Source organism: Cynocephalus volans, chromosome 1, assembly GCF_027409185.1.
Source record: "Cynocephalus volans isolate mCynVol1 chromosome 1, mCynVol1.pri, whole genome shotgun sequence".
Lineage (NCBI taxonomy): Eukaryota > Metazoa > Chordata > Mammalia > Dermoptera > Cynocephalidae > Cynocephalus > Cynocephalus volans.
In genome coordinates, this window is record NC_084460.1 from 130643860 (window position 1) to 130660497 (window position 16638).

Below are 16638 nucleotides of genomic sequence, written 5' to 3' on the forward strand. Positions count from 1 at the left end.
AGAAATTAAATTATGCTTTAGAAAAAAGAGAGAGAAGCTGTGAGATACCTGTTAGTGAGAAAGAAAGAATTCAGTGAGAAGCTAGAAGGAGAGGTGAATCCTTTCAATCACGAAGAGAACAAAAACTTGTCTGGTAACTACATCCCACCCATCTTTCCACTCGCACCCACCACCACCACTTTTAAACCTTTAGCAGGCTTCACTCTGAGGAAATGTAGGGGAAATTTCAAAGTTCTTGAATTATTTCTTTAATAATGTCGATTAATGAGTAACATCATGGGGGTGGAAATGAGAACATGAGTTTTAATTCCTGTCAGGAAAAAAGCATAGGTAGAACAAATAAATAGTTGGTTTTTGTTTTGCTTCCTTGGTGATTACACAGATATGACCTCATACTCACTCCCAAAGAGAAGATAGGGGACTAAGAGAGGAGAGTTGGAGCGTGCAACTGGCAGAAACACTATATACTGCAAACCTGGGTGTGGCCCGTAAGATAAAAAATGTCATCTTATTAGATGATTTATTTCACTTGTTAAAATATTACAAAATACACCAAATACACAGAATACTTTAAAAAATAATACCTGTACCTAATAACTTTATCAAACATTAACATTTTGTCATATTTGTTTCAGATCTTTTAAAAGAAAGGATACATTATAAACACACTTAAAGTAATCCTCCTTATATTATCCCCCCCTTTCATGCCCAGAAGGAATCACTAGCATTAAATGTTTACCATTTCCATCATATTTTATGCTTTGTAACATATGCATGTATCCATATGGTATTGAATTTTACGTTTTCAAACAGTATATTAAGCACTGTTCTCTGAAACATCCTTTTTTAACATAAATTGATACATGTAGGCTTAATTCATTCATTAATTTTAATCGATATATAATCATGCCATTCACCTTTTGATAATTATTGTTTTTAAAGGCACGAATGCACATTTTTGTACATATATCCAAGTATGTGTGCTGGATTTTTTCTAGGATGTAAACCTATAAGAGAAATTACTGGTAAAAATATTTGCACATTTTCTGTGTTAGTAGATATTATCAAATTGTTCTCTGAAACAGTTGTATTACTTTACTTTCCAATCCCTAGTATGTGAAAGTTCCTATTTATCCACATTCTTTCCAGTCTTTTAAGTTATGAACTATTTAATTGCTAATCTAATGGGTAAAATTTGTTCCTAGACACTTTAAAGTTTTATTGCCATTATTGATGAAATATCATTATCTATTGCAATTGTAATGTGCTAATTACTGGTACATTGACATAGAATTAATTTTTTTTCTTTGTGGTAGGTGTTATAAGGCTGCTCTCTAACCAATTGAGCTAACTAGCCAGGCCCAACTTTTTTATATTGATCTTATATCCAGTAACCTTCAATGACTCTCTGATTAACTCTTGTAGTTTGTAGAACCTCTTAGATTTCCTACATAGTCAAATATGTTGACTACAAATAACATCTGTTTTGGAACTGCTTTGTAATTTTTGTAAATTCTATTCTTTTTCTTTTCTTATTGCATTGTCTAGGACATGCAGTAGAATGTAAAATGGAAGTGGCAATAAAGCTTAATAAAGTTTTATCATTAGTTTTATGTAAGATTTTAATAGATCCTTTTTGTGCAGTTAAGAGTGTTTCCTTCTATCCATAGGTGCTAGTTGTTTGCTTCTTTATGAATTTAAAAGCACGACATGTGCTTCCGTCTCAAAATCTATATCCCCAACCATCTTTCCACAGATATCAGCATAGCTGGTGCTCTCACTTTCTTCACTTTCTCTACTCAAATTTCACCTGTAAAAGGCATACTTTCTATAAAATAGCAACTCTCTACTCCCAACACTTATTCTGCTAATTTTGTCTCCTTATGTAAATGAATATGAGCACGCATATTTTATCAAATATGATTGAATTGAATGTTTATCAAATATGCCTTCTTTTTTCTGTACCTACTAAGTTGATCATATTTTTTCCTTTTAATTGGTTGTGTGGAATAATTACATTAGTAGTTTTTCTGATGTGAAATTGTTTTGAATTCTAGAATCAATTTGTCTTGGCCAGGAATACATATATACTTGTATTTTATTTAGGATGTATAAATCTGTGTTCATAAGTGAAACATTTATTTTTTTTTTCTTAAATGACTTTGTTATCAAAGGTATAATAACCTCAGAAAGTGAGTTGAGTAGTTTTTCCTCACTATTTTTTAAAAGGTAGGGATTGTCAGTTTGTTGAAGGTTTGTTAAATTACTCTGTAAAAATCAACTGTGACTTCTGTCTTAAGGTAGGGGGTAGTGGGATAAGTGCTATGGGGTGAAGCACTTTCTCCTAATGTGGCTTTGACTTTATATTAAGGAAGGAGTGGACTACCTAGGGACTTCTGCTAAGATCTCACTGTCCAGAACTGGTCACATTGACTACCTTGGTTGCAAGGCAGGCTGGGAAGTCAAGTATTTTTAGCAAGGCACATTGCCTCCCTGAAAAATCAAGGTTCTGCTATTAAGGATGGAGAAAAACCAAGGACGATTGAGTAGGCAGCTAACAATGCTTTCCACAATAAAACAATTAGATATGCTGGAATGCTGGACACTTTCAATGTATCCTCCATGTATCTAAACAAATAAATAAACAAATAAACAAATACACATACATATATTCTGAATAAGAACATGCAAACACACACATATATCTTTGTCTCTCTGGGGTATTTTGGGTGAATTTCTCAGTACAATCTTTAATAATTCAGTCTTCAATTTTATATAGATTAGGATTTGTTTCATTGTCATGAGTTGAACTGTAAGCCCTCCAAAAGATATGTTGAAGCCCTAACTCCCAATACCTCAAAAGGTGACCTTATTTGGAGGTAGGGTCTTTACAGCAGTAATAAAGTTAAAATGAGGTTGTTGGAGTAGGCACTAATCTAATTTGACTAGTGTCCTTATAAACAGGAGAAGTTAGGAGACAGACATGCACAGGGAGAACACCAAATGCCATGTGAAAATGAAGGTGGAGATCAGGGTGCCACATCTACAAGCCAGGGAATGCCCAGGATTATCACCAATCCAGCAGAAGCTGAGAGAGAGACATGGAACAGATTCTTCCTCATAGCCCTCAGAAGAAACCAACCCTGCTGACACCTTGATCTCGGATTTCCAGCCTGTAGAACTGAGACAATCAATTTCTATTGTTTAAGACACCCAGTTTGTGGTGCTTGTTATAGCAGCCCTAGAAAACGAATATAATCATTGATTATGTTTTTTACTTCAATGATAATGTATTTCAAGATTTCTCATTGGCTTTTTTCCATACCTATATGTCCTTGTTTCATCTCTACTGATTTTGTTTCATAATTTCTTGATTTTTTAAATAAAATTCTTCATCTTCTCTTTGAGCAGTCTAAATGTACTTATTTTAAAGTCTTTACAGTATGTTCCATAAAATTAATTTCATTTAGAATTAACTCATGTTCTAATAGTGATTTTTACTGACTGTTTTTCTTAGCACTTTATTTGTGTGATTCAAAACTTTGGTTTGCAGGCACCTTTTAGGTAGCATAATTTTTTTTTTTTTTTTTTTTGTTCTCTCTGGTCTGGTGACCTTTTAGTTTGTCTTTTTCTTTTGTTCTGTTTTTTTGGCAGCTGGCTGCTATCTGGTGGTCTTTTAGTTGCTTCTAATCGGGCCCTTGGTTTTATAATCCTAGACCAATGGTGATGCTGAGATTTTTTCCAAATCTAATCACAGAGCCAGTAGGGGGCTTGATTTAGTTCCTGATCATGAGGCTGTTTCTGTCCTTTCATTCCTGTGGCAGCAGCTATTTATAGTTAAACCATAGGAAGGGGTCAGCAGACATTTTCTGTTAAGGACTAAATAGTAAATATTTCAGGCTTTACTGGTCATACTGTCTGTTTCAAAACTACTAAGCTCTGCTGCTGCAATGCAAAAGCAGCTATAGACAATATGCAAAAGAATGAGTGTCGCTGTGTTCCAATAAGCCTTTATTTACAAAAAACAAGCAGAGGGCTGGATTTGGCCTGTATAGTATGAATTTTTCCTAGGAGACAGTCAATGCCATTTTTCCCAACCTCTTTTAACAAGACAGGGAGCTTCCCCCTAGTCCTGGGCTCTAACAGGACACGTTCATCTTCTTGAACTCCCAGATGCCACTGTCTGCTCCCAGACCCAGAGCCCAGGAGGCCTGTATTGCGCTCAGCCCCAGAAACATAATGATGAATGACACATGTATGACCCCTGTTCTCATGGAGCTTATGTATAGTTTGGTGAGAGAGAGAGATGTTAAATAAATATGCACACACATAAATGTATAATTACAAATTGGGATAAGTATTTTGAAAGAAATAAGGAAGATTGTATGAGCAAAAATAATAGGGGACACTAACCTACTATAGATTGAGGGCCAGGTAAGACCATTCAGAAAACGAGTAAGCAGGAGACCATCTGAGGAAGTAAGAGAGGCCTCTAGAAGAGAAATGAGTCTTCCCTGAAATGAGTCTGGGGGAGATTGTTTCACGCAAAGCAAAGAACATGTGTGAGGGTCCCAAGAAGGGAAAAAAGTGAACTTAAGCTTTGAACAAAGGTCTGAAGAAGGCTAGTGAGTCTGGAGCTGTTATTCAATACAGTAGCTGCTGGCCACATATCGCTATTTAAATCTAAATTCAATTAATTAAAATTAAATAAAATTAAAAATTGACTTCTTTGGTTGCTCTAGACACATTTCAAGTGCTCAGTAGCTACATGTGGCACATATATGAGGACAGAACATTTCCATCATCACAGAGTGTTTTATTAGACAGCATTGGTCCGGAGCATATTTAGAGATTTATAAAATATTTAAAATAATGTTTATAGGGAATTTTCAAAAAAATGGAAACTGAAAAATGAAACGGTCTTTTTAATATCAGTATACAAACCAGGAAATAGAACCATCTCAAATATATAAAAATTTAATGTGTGGGAACTTACGATTTTAGCTCCAACACATAAAGAGAGCTTGGAGGACTTTACTCTCATACTTACAACAAGAAAAAAATCTGAGCAGACTGAAGACCAACAACTTTTCTTGGATCCATCAGATAATTGAGTTCTCTGGGCAAACCACTACCCAGGAATCTGGCGCTACAGGCAAATGCAAAGAATCACAGCTGCTATCAGCTTACCTGCGGCAGAAGCTGCTGGAGCCATAAATTGGCAGAAACTTTCTTTTTAAATATTTTTATTTATTTATCTATCTATTTATTTATTTATTTATTTTTGGTTTTGGCCACAAAACAAGCCTTAATACATTTAAAAGATTAAGATCATAGAAAATATGTTCTCTGACCAAAATAACAGAAGGAAATTTAGAAAATTCACAAATGTGTGGAAATTAAACACTCTCCTAATAAGCAATGGGTAAAAAGAAAACTCAGGGAAATTAGAGAGTACTTTGAGATAAAATCAAAGTGCAACATACCTAAATTTATAGGATGCAGGATTCATGCAGTGCTTACAGGAAAATTTATACTCGAAACACCTATATTAAAAATAAGGAAAATCTAAAATCAGGAATGTAAACTCTGGAGGGAATTTTTTTCTGGCTTTTCACCATGGGAAGTTGGTGTGGGAGCCCCTCTAACACTGTGGCTCCTAAGAGTCTCTCATTCTCATACTAGTCCATACTCAGCCTTCAGCAATTTGTTAAAATTAGCGTTAGAGAGTTTTTACCAAATTCTACCGCGGATTATAGCTGAAACAGCTGCAAGAGGCAGACTCTATTTAAGAAGGGACTCTTAAGAAAACCCGAAATAATAGTGGGAAAAAAACAAGGACACTGGAAGAATCTGAAGCCTTCAACAGCTACAATAATAACAAACATTAAACACAACCCAACTGCTAGCCATATTAGTATAAAACCTCACACTAAAGGCCTATTAACCCGAGTTCTTATTACCTGATAGGTCATGTCCAGCTTTCAACATAAAGTTACAAAGCATGCTAAAATGCAAGAAAAAACAGTCTAAAGAGACAAAGCAAGCACCAGAACCAGACTCAGATGTGACACAGAATTTGGAATTACCCAATATGGAATTTAAAATAACTATGATTAATATGCTCAGGGTTCTAATGGAAAACGTAGAGAATAGCAAGGAAAGATAGGTAATGTAAACAGAGAGATGGAAATTCTAAAAGAAAGTAAGTGCTAGAAATCAAAAACAATGTAACAGAAGTAAATGATGCCTTTGATGAGCTCCTGAGTAGACTGGACAAGGCTGAGGAAAGAATCGGTGAGTTTGAACACATTTCAACAGAAACTCCCCAAGCTGAAATGCAAAGAGAAAAAGGAATTTTTTTTTTAAAAGAGAACAGAATAGCCAAGAATTATGGGACAATTTCAAAAAGTGTAACATATTAGTCATTGGAATAGCAGAAGGAAAAAAAAGAAAATAGAGCAGCAGAAATATTTAAAGTAGTAACGACCAAGAATTTTCCAAAATTAATGACGGAAACCAAACAGATTCAAAAAGCTCAGAGAACACCAAGAAATATAAATATCAATATATGCGTCAAATGTAACTATTTAAAAATTTATACCTAAGAATATCATTCAAATTTCAGAAAACCAAAGACCGAAAGGAAAAAAAATCCTGTAAAAAGCTTGGGCAGGGGTAGGTAGAACCCACCTTACAAGGTTAAGAATTACCAAAAAATTCCCTTCAGAAACCATGCAAATAAGAAAAGAATAGAAAGAAAATTTTTAGGTATTGAAAGAAAAAACACCCTTATCTGAATTAAATATTCATGATAATAAATAACTCCTAAAAATCAAAAGCAAAATGTAATAAATGAATCTGTGCATAGAGTTGATGGCTTAGCCACACAGAATCATTTCAAGTGACACTAAAAACACAGTTATTTGACTGTACATCTCTAAGATGTGTATGTACATCTCTAAGAACATGAAAAATTGTAAAGAATCTCTAAACTGTTATAAGACATTGTGCTGTTACTAATAATATTGGCATTGTTATTCTGACACCGTTACATATGTCTGTGCGTATGGATGAAGAAAAATAAGTACTTGTGTTAATGTCAATAGAACTAAGATTTTCAGTTTAAAAAGAGATAAAATGTGAAATCCAAAAAGTTATGTAAATACTGCTTGATCTAAATTCGAATCTGAATTCAGTGTATTTTCTGTTTTTAAAAATTTGTATTTTTCATAACATTAAATATACTAATTATCCTGATCTGAGCATCATACAATAATGCACACAGGTATTGATATTCAATGCTGTACTCCACAAATATGTACTGTCAATTATGTTTCAATTTTAAAAATATATATGTATTTCTTTGCACTGTCCACTGAAAAATTTTAGAAGCAAAGCCCATAAGTGTGGAAATAAATACTTCTAGAACCCAGATTATGGTCTCTAAAAGGCACTTTCCAATAAAAGGAATCAGAATTTCTTGGGAAAATGGTTAATTCCAGGTTTGGGACAAGAAATTTAAAATATGATCCTGAAATACCTTATTATTCCAGAAAGAAAAAAATTTAAAAATTCCATTGGGATTATATCAAAAGGACTCAGAAGTCAACAAGCTGATCCCTTCCCTGGACAAAGTTGAGACAATTTGAGGATCAAAAAGGACAACTGGAATGGTTTTAAAAACACCAAACAGGTTAAAATGCATGAGTTTGTTATGATACTTAAAATATAAATTTTTATTAAAGACCTTGTTTACTTTTGGAGGATACCAAGGAATCAACTCATTATTTTGAAAACTGGTAAATACAAGGAAAGAATCAAGCATTCATTATACACAATTTGAACCTCAGCATAACCAAATCATTGATGAAGGAAAGTTTATCTATATAAAAATTATTCTACTAATAAATGCAGAAGAAATGATACACTAGGAAACCCACGGTCTTAGTCATTTTGGGCTGCTGTAACAGAATACCATAGACGGAATGGCTTAAACAACAAATATTGATTTCTCACAGTTCTGGAGTCTGATAAGTCCAAGATCAAGGGGCCCGTAGATTCAGTGTTTGGTGAGGGCCCTCTTCCTGGTTTGCAGACAGCTGTCTTCTTGCTGTATCCTCACATGGCAGAGAGCAGAGAGCAGAGAGCAACCACTCTGGTCTCTTCTTTTAAGAGCACTAAACCCATCATAACCCTACCCTCATGACTTCATCTAAACCTAATTATTTTCTAAAGGCCCCACCAGCTAATACCATCATATTGAGTTATTTCGACATAGGAATTTGGGGGGGAAACATTTAGTCCATAGCACCCCCTAATTAAATAGTGGATCTGGGAAATGATCATTAATGGCTGTTGAAACCACTAGGTGAAAAGCTGATTGAATGCTGATATGGATGGATCAGGCTGTAATAGCTAGACCACTGATCAATCTTACTGCAAAAAGAGGGCCAACTATTGTGTGCCTCCAAATGGAAGAAAACACCACCACCTATGAAATAGTCTTGCCAAATATCAAACCTAAACCTATTCAATCCTCTAGATCAGCACTATTTAACAGAAATATAACACAAACCACATATGTAATTTTAAATTGGCTGCTAGCCACATTTAAAGAGTAAAAGTCAAATAGGTGAAAATTGAATTTTAATAATATATTTTATTTAACCCAATACATCAAAAATCATCGAAATTATCATTGAAACATATAATAACAAAAATAATTAATGTTTACATCTATTTTGCACTAAGTTTTTGAAATCTGTTGTATATTTTTACATTTTCAGCATATCAGAATTCAGACTAGCCATATTTCAAGTGCTCAGTAGCCACATGGATGCTATTTCAAACAAACCAACAAGAAAAAAATTATGAGATGATGAAACAAATGTGAGTACTGTCTAGGTATCTGGTTATAGAGAGGGCTTGATATTTATTTTTAGGTGTTTAAGTTTTTTAAGAGAGTCTTTATCTTTTAGAGATACAAATTAAAATATTTACAAATGAAATTATAACATGTCTGGGATTTTCTTCAGAATAACCCAGTGGCAGCTGTAAGAGGAGTGGATAAGAATGTTGAAGACAAAAGACTGGCCATGAGCTGATTGGTTGACACTAAGAAAATGGCACCAGCTTGCTGTTTAAAGTTACTGTCAGGGCCAGCGGTGGCTCACTTGGGAGAGTGTGGTGCTGATAACACCAAGGCCACGGGTTTGGATCCCTATATAGGGATGGCCGGTTAGCTCACTTTGGAGAGTGTGGTGCTGACAATGCCAAGTCAAGGGTTAAGATCCCCTTAGCGGTCATCTTTAAAAAAAAAGGAAAAGAAAAGTTACTGTCAAAGAATAGAGAGGCTCTTCCTTACGAAACCCACTGCAAATGAGATAATGGAATCAGGCTTAACTGTTATTATTGTCCATCTCTCCTGACCCAGGGGAGGTTATAACAGTGCCAGAATGTCTCCCCTAACTCTGAAGCAGACACCCAATTGTGGGTAATATCTCTGCCACCCTGCATCACCCCCACTCCTGAAGGAAAAAAAGATGGTGCGCCTAAATCTTCTCAGTTCTGTGAAAAAATGAAGTAATTTCAGTGGCTCTCAGGGAAGGAAACAAATGTTTGCAACCCAGCATTGGCCAGAGTGTTCCTGGTGGAGAAGCTAGCATGACAGAGACAGCACTAAGCTAAAGATGAAATCTCCTGGAGCTGCTATGATCAGTTAACCATCCCCTCATGGAATATCTCTTTCCTTCTGTATCCAGCTTTAGAGGTCTGGGTTTTGTTTTAGCAAAGAAGGCAATGCTCCTTTCTTTTGTATCACTCACATAGCCTAGTCAGTTAGCAGATAGTGAATAATGGAAGGATAATGAGAGACAACATGGCATTGCTGGAAGAACCCAGTCAAATCTGGGAGGAATTCTCAGGCCATTTTATAGGTGGACTGGAATACTCTCCCCTTGATAAAACTCTACACATCCTTTTTTAAATTACCAAGACAACTGTTTTCCCTATTGTCCCTTTAAGTAGAGTCACATTCATCAACCAGCACGTTCTTATTTAAGTTCAGAAAACATGGTGAGATAGACTTTTACATTTTCATACCATGGCACTTTATATATCTCATTAGTAAAGTGATTACTACGCTATTCAGTAATAAAGTGTTTGTTTCCTGTACAAGCTGTGATTTCAAAAGCAAAGACCCTGACATGTTCACCTTTGAATCTCCACCAACCAAAAAATGTGGGACATAGTCAAAGACAAAACATACTTGTGGAATGAACAAGGCATCCATTCAACAAATATAACTGAGCATCCAAACAAGTTAACAGTATGAAATGGCAACTTTTAAATCTTTTACCTCCGAATGAACACTCCAAATGTGGCTTCTTAGCTAGAATATTGTCACTGACTTCAAAATCACACGCAAAAAATCAGTAAGTTATTTTACAGTCACTCTAACCCATATACCCACACCTTTGAAAAATTCATAACCAGAATTAATTAGCTTGACCTGCTCACAAGACATGGATTTGAATGACTCTTGTTATTTTCTAAAATTTAAAGAATATATACAAAAAGCTATTATCATGAATACTCACCTGAACGTACTGCCCAATCTGTACTCCTTTCCCAATCTCTGTTTCCAAATGTTGCTTCAAAAAGGTTTTGAGTAAGTGCAGTGTCATTAGAAAAGGTCTTTACTCCCATGATTATCTTCTTAGACATCAAGATTAAGTTGCTTTTATCAAAATTCTGTTAAAAGGAATCAGAGACATGACTGTAGAAACACTAGGCAAGTGATATTGTTTTTATATCTATCGCAGTGCCTTACCCTGGAATCCAAGTGCCAGTGAGAAGGGAGCAAGAGTAGAAATAATAGCACGGGCTCTGGAATCAGATATTCGTGAAACTGAAGTACTATATTTGACTATTCCAGCCCTGGTTCCTCAATTATAAAATGGGAACACTTGCACTATTGGGGGGATTATAGATTTGTTGGGAACCTTAGAATAAAGAACATTGAAACAGAATTAGCATGAGCTAATCCAGGCTGCCAGCTAAGAAGCAAATTCAACTCAGTAATTTGTCCTGCAGTTCTATTCCTTGATAATGAATAGACAGATAAATAATGAATAATAACAGACACTAACATTTTGATTTTCTTTATGTGCAGATATGTTCATCGTCTGGTGATTTTCCACTTTCTCTCATCTCTTAGGATAGTTCTTTTGTGGTTGGGCGAAATTTGATAGACTGAATGAGCAAAGTGAAGCTTTCTGTCCCTGCAGAATATATGTAATTTTGGAGTTTTCTCCGAGTCTGTAAATTCCAAGAAGGCAGGTGATGTCTGTGGGGTGTTCGTTATTCAATCCCAAGTATCTAGAGAGTGACTGATACTTAGCTGAAAGTGGATAATTTTTTTTTGACTGCATAAATGAATGAATTCTAGGTATCAGAAAGAATTAGGATGGGAAAAATATGTATGACTAAGCAGTATCCCTGGTGCCAGGATATTGGGAAGGCCCTGATCGAGATGTTGGTTTTATGTGCTGATTGGCTGGAACAAATTCGATAGACCATCATGGACCCATGACAAAAAGGATCCCCTGATGGGGCTCTGGAAAATGAACACCAATGCTCACTCCTTCCCCTCTCCTGATAAAAACCAGTAACCCTTAAAAATTATAAAGGTATAAATATGGGGGTGGGGGTGGGGCATAGGCCAGGGCTTGGTCTATATGATCTTTCTGAGCTGGGCTTGAGATATCTTTTGCCAAATCCCATGGTGTACATAGTCATAATAATAAGGTCAACAAAGCCTCCTAAAATGTTATCTACAAACAGAATGGTCTCCACATTTAAGGACCACTATTATTCCAACAGCCAGAGATGCTAATGTCTATAAAGCACCTGGCGTGTGATGTAGGAGCTACTTTAGAGTATCGAAGCTACATCAAGGCAGAACAAAAGATAGGGATGTGGAGAAGGGCTGACAAAGCAAACCTAGATTCTCTTTGCAGCCTTGCCTCTCACTTCCTGTTGGACCATTGGTTGGTCACACTGTCTGGACCTGTGTTCTGCCTCTGTAAATGAGGTAGTTGAAGAGATGATCTGTAACATTCCTCCTACCTCTAAATTCATATTCTGTGTGTCACTGAGAAGCCTCTTTCTGACAAGGAGAAAGACTAAACTATTTTTTCCCCTTTTTACAATTTGTCCTTTTGCTTTTCACCTATATGTAAATGTATGAGCCTTTGACCAAAACAAAATGACCATCTCTCCTCAGCCTTCTCACCATTAAAATGCAGTGCAGATTTCTGGGGCCAAAAAGGGAAAAAGGAAGTTACTAAGTCACCCTAACTTACTGTTCCTACAGTATCAGGGAGTAATTATGGGCGTAGCCCAGAGGACAACCAGGAGTGGTGATTGCACAGGGAGTGTGGCCTAGATCTCCACCTGCCTCTGGCCTTTGTTCCTAAAGAACAGCAGACACTCTGTATAAGACAACACAGTTTAGGGAGGTCAGTGAGTGACATAGGAAAATCCTGGGCTTCTGAGTCATAGTACTGAATTCAAATCCTACATCCCCTGTTTTTTATCCTTGAGCAAGTCACTTAACCTCTCTGGGCCTCAGTTTCTCCTCTGTAAATGGAAGAAGATAATGTCAACCTCAGAGGGCTGCCATGAGCAATAAAGAAAGTAATGTGCTTAAGTAGAGAAAGTACTGTACAAATTATAATGAAAAGAGAAATGGGACAGGCAATGTGTTAAAGATGGAAGAGCAGAGGACATAATATTGGCATGTAGTGAGAAGAAAATTTGCCACACAGTCCTTCTTTAATTGTTTCAGTGGATAAATATGTTGCAAGATGGGGCAGGGGTTGGGGTGCAGACAGGAAGTATAGTGAGGAACTCTTTTCCTCACAGAGCTAAGTCTGGCTGGAAGGTGAGGCTCACAGAATTGGAAATGTAACCAAACCAAATGCCTAGAGCACTGGTTGTTGATGCTTTTATGAATAAGGGAAGCCAGAGTAGAAGCTCCTCCTTTTCCAATATTGAGAGCCTAGGATTCTGGTAGAGCAAGTTTTTATGGAAGATTTGATTCTTGAGCTAAACCTTGGAGAATGAGTAGGATTAGAATATGACCATTGGGAAAAAGTGAGAAAGCCCAAAGCAATTGGATAGGGCCAGATTTTGGCAGGCCTAGAAATTCAGGCTGCCAGTTTGCCCCTTTGTGGTATTGGGGAGCCATTGAAGGTTTTTAGTAAGGGAGTACCCCAATGAAGATAATATTTATGAAAGCTTAGGATACTCACAGTGAATGGCATAAATACAGGAAGAAGAGAGCAGAGCTGGAGAGGACAAGAAGGGGATGAGGGCAGGATGGGTGATAATCTTCCTTAAATCATGTCTTTACTGCATCTTCTGAGCCAGTCACCAAGTCTTGTTGAGCTCTCCTTAAAATATCTTGTACCCATCCCTTCTATGTATTACATCATTCATCCTAGGAGTATATTTACCAGCTGGATTTGACAGAAAGACAGGTGCCACTGATTAAAGCAAGAAGTTGAAGTAGAGAACTAGTTTGAAGGAAGATTGTATTATTCCATTTCTGTTGCTTATAACAAAATACGCTAAACTTGGTATTTTATAAAGAAAACAAAACTTATTCCTTACAGTTCCTGAGGCTGGGAAGTCCAAAGTCCAGGGAACACATCTGGTGAGAGCCTTGGTGGTGGCAACAGTGACGGAAGAGTATCACATTGCGGAAACAGTGGAGCAGAGAGAGACTAACCTCCCACGTGCTCTCCTTTTAAAGCCCTTAGAACCACACCCCTGATCACCATTGCTAATCCATTCACTCCTGCATGGTCCTACAAACCAATCACCACTCCAAGGCCCCACCTTTCAATTACCATAATAACATTTCCCACCCTCAACAGTTAGAGTGGGGATTAAGCTTCAATGAGGTTGGGGGGGTTGGCAGGGGGATCCAATCTACAGCAAAGATAAATAGTAAATTTGATTTCTGACAGGTTGGGTTTGTGGTAAGCTGAATGTTCAAGTGGAAAAGTCAGTAGAACTGACTTTTCCAACATGACTGGACAAGACTTTCTGCAAAAACAACATGAATTTGGAGAGTCTAACCAAAATCAGATAAAGAGTAAAAAAGAAAAAAATTGAACATACTCTGTCACTCTTTTCTTTTCTCTTTTTATGTGTAATTACTAATGTGGGAACAGAGTATATTTGCATAGTTTGTATTTTCTTCAGCTGGCACTATGGGGAACAATAACCGGAATTGTAATGGAAATGTTATTTAAGTTTGTTAAACTAAAATAAAAATAGATAAGAAATGGAAAATGTGAGTAAATATTTTAGCTTTGGGGGGATGTGATTTGGACAACTTACATCTACTATGTAATTGGATTCTATGAAAGGATTTATGACCAACATAAATGATGCTGGGAGAATTTTAAGACAGTATTTTACAATTTGAAAGGAAAACAGATCTTCAGACAGGAGACCGCCTTCCCATGCATTCATAAAAATTAGAGGAAAACTTCACCAGCCCACCAAGCTTGCAATGTTCAGTCTCGAGGGCTAATCTTGCCTAAATTTCCTTACAAAAGGAGAGTCCTGAAGATGCTGGCCCTGTTTCTCAATTATCGGAGTAGCCCTCACTCCCTTACCTTTGGTTTCTCTCCCCTTACTTTTATTTCCTCCCTCTTGTGCCTTTTTGATAGCAACTATAAAGCAGTGGTTTTTAAATGGTTATAAAACTTTTATTTGAAGCAGAGATGATTATGTACTTTGGGACAAAAGGGAAAAAGAACTAAATAAAAGGAAGTGACTCTAAGCTCTTAAGAAAGAGAAGACCATTAATAGCAACATCTTGATTTTGTTAAGAGACAAGCTGAAGCCATCCAAAGTAGACAGGGAGCAAGGTGATAATAAGAGAAAATGTGTTTCACAGACAAAGGAGCAGACAGCAGGGGAGAGCAGTTCAGGGAAAGAGGCGAACATTAGGGAGAGAGCAGAAAGGACCCGATAATCCCTCTGGATCATACTGTTGGAAGCAAGGGCCCTTTGAACTCCTTGGCAACTTCAGCCTGTTCTCAAAGTAGATTGTGAGGAATGAGAACAAAAGAAAAATTCACTCTGAGTTCATCTTGTCAGAGCAGGGGATATTGCTTTGTGGCCAGCACTAAAAGATGGTAAAGGTAGAAAGTAGAACTGAGTAACAGAAAAAAAAGGTGTCAGGTCACTGGGAGCTTGCCTAGTGTAAAGTGAGATAAAACCATGACTGACAAGACATTCAGGTCCTACCACATACTGCTATACAAGTCACATCTAACCAGGGCTCAGCTGGCTAAAACCTGAAGATAATGCCTCAACTACTCTAGAATGTTTGTTCACTTGACAAACAGTAATTGAAATACTGTGTCAGCCAGGACTATTGCTGTTAATGCTATAAGGTGCAATAGGAGCCCTTATATCCTTGTACCAGTTGGTTTTGTGAGGCCAGAAAGGATCACTGGAAAGTGAGTATTGGGAAATTGATGTTGACCTTGGAAGGGCACAGGCCTAGCAGAAAATAGGGGTGAGATATATGAGGACCAAGTGGAACTAGAAAGAAATGTGTGTATGTTTGAACTCCTTGTTATAGATTGATTGTTTGTGTCTCCCCACCCCCCACCACCCCAATCCATATGTGGAAGTCCAAATCCCCAATGTAATAAATAGTATTTGGAAGGTAGAGTCATGAAGGTAGAGCCCCATGAATAGTAGTGACCTTATAAAAGTGACTCCAGAAAGCTCTCTAGTCCTCTCTCTGCCATGTGAGGATATAACAAGAAGATAGCAGTCCACAACCCAGAAGAGAGACCTCACCAGAACCCAACCATTGGCACCCTGATCTCAGACTGCCGGCTTCCAGAACTGTGAAAAATAAATTTCTGTGGTTTATAAGCCACCCAGTCTGTGCTATTTTGTTCTATAGCAGCCTGAACTGAGACAATCCTTAAGAGGAAAGAAACAACCAACTCACAAAAATCCTGATGTATGCCTGTGGTTCAGGCATAATTACTAATGGCACCCTCCCTTTTACATGCGAAAGTGCCCTAGTTTCAACAAATTATGTGGTCAGCCTAACGTGAGTGGTAGAGACGACCTCCAACCTTAAAATTTCCCATCCGTAAAACAGAAGGGTGAATAAGATGATGCATACCTCCCCTTTTGGCAGATTTAGAATGGTTCTGGGAATTACCTGGGGGTCATGCAATTGAGATGGGACAACATGGGAATCTGTTAATGTGGGAATCTCTAAACAGCTGCAGGAACCAGATCCTGTGGGTACACTTTCTGTATATTTTGATCAGTTGAGAAATTTTTAAGTGCTAAAGATTCCAAAGCCCTTCCTCCATATTCTGAGCCAAAGGTTACAAAGTAGACACCCCAAGTCTTGTTTCGCTGGCAAAATATTTTTTTAAATTGATATAACATTTGGGCCAACCCTGTGGCGCACTCGGGAGAGTGCGGCGCTGGGAGCGGGGTGACGCTCCCGCCGTGGGTTCGGATCCTATATAGGAATGGCCGCTGTGCTCACTGGCTGAGCGCGGTCCAGCCGGTCAC